Raw genomic sequence first — 2,902 nt, 5'->3', positions numbered from 1 at the left:
GGAAGGAATATTGCTCTCTTCCATATTAATGGGACACTGTTATCCTTGCAAAATACTACTCTGTCTCATGGATTGGGTTTTTTGTCCCCCAGTAAGAAGGTGCCAGGGTGAATGGGGTGATATTGACTGGGAAAAAAATTATATACAAGTATGGGATCCCTTATCCAGAAACCTGTTATCTAGAAAGTTCCGAATTACGGAAAGGCCATCTGCAATAGACTCCATTATAAGCAAATAATTCAAATTTTTAAAAATGATTTCCTTTTTCTCTGTAATAATAAAACAGTACCTGTACTTGATCCCAACTAAGATATAATTAATCCTTATTGGAGGCAAAACAAGCCCATTAGGTTAATTTAATATTTAAATGATTTTTAGCAGACTTAAATTATGGAGATCCAAATTGGGCACATTTACACCTGGGCAGGATCCCATGACAACCAATCAGATAAACAAAAAGTCCCAAAACCACTACCTTAAACCATATATTGACCTACAAATTATTATCAAACAAATCTTACTGATTGTTTTCTTCATGACAAACCCTTTGTCTTCTGTTTTGGTGGTACAGGTATGGGACGTGTTATCCAGAATGCTCGGGACCTGGGATTTTCTGGATAAGGGATCTTTCCGTAATTTGGATCTCCATAACTTAAGTCTGTTAAAAACCATTTAAATATTGAATAAACCCAATAGGATTGTTTTGCCTCCAATAAGGATTAATTATATCTTAGTTGGGATCAAGTACAAGGCACTGTTTTATTATTACAGAGAAAAGGGAATCATTTAACCATTAAATAAACCCAATAGGGCTGTTCTGCCCCCAATAAGGGGTAATTATATCTTAGTTGGGATCAAGTACAGGTACTGTTTTATTATTACAGAGAAAAGGGAATCATTTAACCTTTAAATAAACCCAATAGGGCTGTTCTGCCCCCAATAAGGGGTAATTATATCTTAGTTGGGATCAAGTACAGGTACTGTTTTATTATTACAGAGAAAAGGGAATTATTTAACCATTAAATAAACCCAATAGGGCTGTTCTGCCCCCAATAAGGGGTAATTATATCTTAGTTGGGATCAAGTACAAGGTACTGTTTTATTATTACAGAGAAAAGGGAATTATTTAACCATTAAATAAACCCAATAGGGCTGTTCTGCCCCCAATAAGGGGTAATTATATCTGGGATCAAGTGCAAGGTACTGTTTTATTATTAGAGAGAAAAAGGAAATCATTTTTCAAAATTAGAATTACTTGCTTATAATGGTGTCTATGGGAGATGGCCTTTCTGAATAACGGGTTTCTGGACAAGGGATCCCATACCTGTATCTGGAAAGGGAAATATACAGAGATATTTTAACCTTTACAAACTCAGCACATTAAATATAAAGGATGGGGGGTTATGTGATGAGCCAAAAGAACTTTTCTAAGGCTTTTTCTTATTTTTTTTACAGTGATTTATACCTGTTTCTACTTCCTGCTCTTCTTTTGCAAGCACATCCACAGGAGATTCCTGGCTCCAAATTGGGGCTACGTCTGAAAAGGAAAAATGGAAGAAAAAGTTAGTTCATCCTAAGTCTAACAAATATAGCTCTGTATCCAGCATTTCTTAGCTATCCAGAAACCTGACAAAGGGGAAAGGCCATCTCCCATAGAGCCCAATTTAAGAAAATAATTCTTAACATTTTTTTCTTTAATAATAAAACAGTATCTTGTACTTGATGCTAAGTAAACTGCACTAAAATATATTGGTGGCAAAATAATCCCATTAGGTATATTTAATGCAGTGCTGTCCAGCTGATAATATGGAGTGGGACAATTATTTGTCATTTAACATATTTAAGGGCTGGATGTAATTAAAATGATGATATCATACAGTGAAATCTATGAAGCCTTTGCTGTGCAACATCTGGCCCACGAGCCTCCGGTTGGACAGCCCTGATTTAATATTTAAATGATTTTTAGTTAAAGAAAAGTAAAATTATGGAAAACCCCATTTAGGTCCCAAGCATTGTGGATATACCTTGTATATATAATTATAGATATAATTACACTTGATTTTTTATCTTTCTCCTCTGAATGTAGGAGACACATCTCTGATCTCCATTCTTTTACTGAATGAAAAATAGAAGAAAGGGTTAGTTCTCCTTAGGTCTAATAACACATCAAAACTTGAAACTGAAGCTATACACCTTTATACAGGGCACAGCTTAATAAAGAGTATTATGTTTCTACCTGATGGATTTCCTTCTGCCTCCTGCTTTACATATAGAAGGTCCATCAGAGATCCCCAAGATTTTAATACTGGGGCTTCATCTGTCAAGGAAAAGCAAAAGATAGGGTAAGCAGCTACATAACAGGGTAACTAATAAAAAAAACCTCTCAGCTGTGTAGAGTAGAAAGTATGCTGATCCAAATGATGGAAAACTCCAAAGCATTCTGTAAAAGAGATCCCATGCCTGTACATATAAATAAAGATATCATTATACCTGATTTTTCATCTTCTTCCTCTGAATCTAAGAGACACTTTGGTGATCTCCATTCTTTTACTGCATGAAAAATAGAAGAAAGGGTTAGCTCTCCTTAGGTCTAATAGCATATCAGGCCTTGAATCAGAAGCTGTACACCTCTATACAGCACACATTTCAGTAAAGTATTGTTTGTACCTGATGTTTCTCCCTCTGCCTTCTTTACATCCAGAAGGTCCATAGATCCCCAAGATTTTAATAGTGGGGCTTGATCTGTCAAGGAAAAGTAGAAGATAGGATTAGCAAACTTGTAAATCCTAGTCTATATTACAGGGTTACTTCACCTTTGCACCTTGTCCTGAATGTCATAAATTACACCTCAGAATTCTAAAGATTGCGACAAATCCTGCAATAATAGGGGTAGCCTAAACTG

At 35.5% G+C, this 2,902-nt stretch overlaps 1 long non-coding RNA gene across 1 annotated transcript; it reads right to left on the bottom strand.

Annotated features, from left to right (window-relative positions):
* Positions 1-2,010: 2,010 nt before the first annotated feature.
* Positions 2,011-2,541, bottom strand: LOC116412199. The gene is made up of 3 exons (XR_004223577.1): positions 2,491-2,541; positions 2,237-2,317; positions 2,011-2,115 (listed from the first exon to the last, which is right to left on the bottom strand). It is a non-coding gene; the product is annotated as an uncharacterized LOC116412199 (long non-coding RNA).
* Positions 2,542-2,902: the final 361 nt, after the last annotated feature.

The sequence above is a fragment of the Xenopus tropicalis genome, chromosome 7 (genome assembly GCF_000004195.4).
Source record: "Xenopus tropicalis strain Nigerian chromosome 7, UCB_Xtro_10.0, whole genome shotgun sequence".
In the NCBI taxonomy this organism is placed as follows: Eukaryota; Metazoa; Chordata; class Amphibia; order Anura; family Pipidae; genus Xenopus; species Xenopus tropicalis.
Note: the sequence above shows the minus strand (reverse complement) of the source record. Positions and strands in the feature narration are given on the sequence as shown.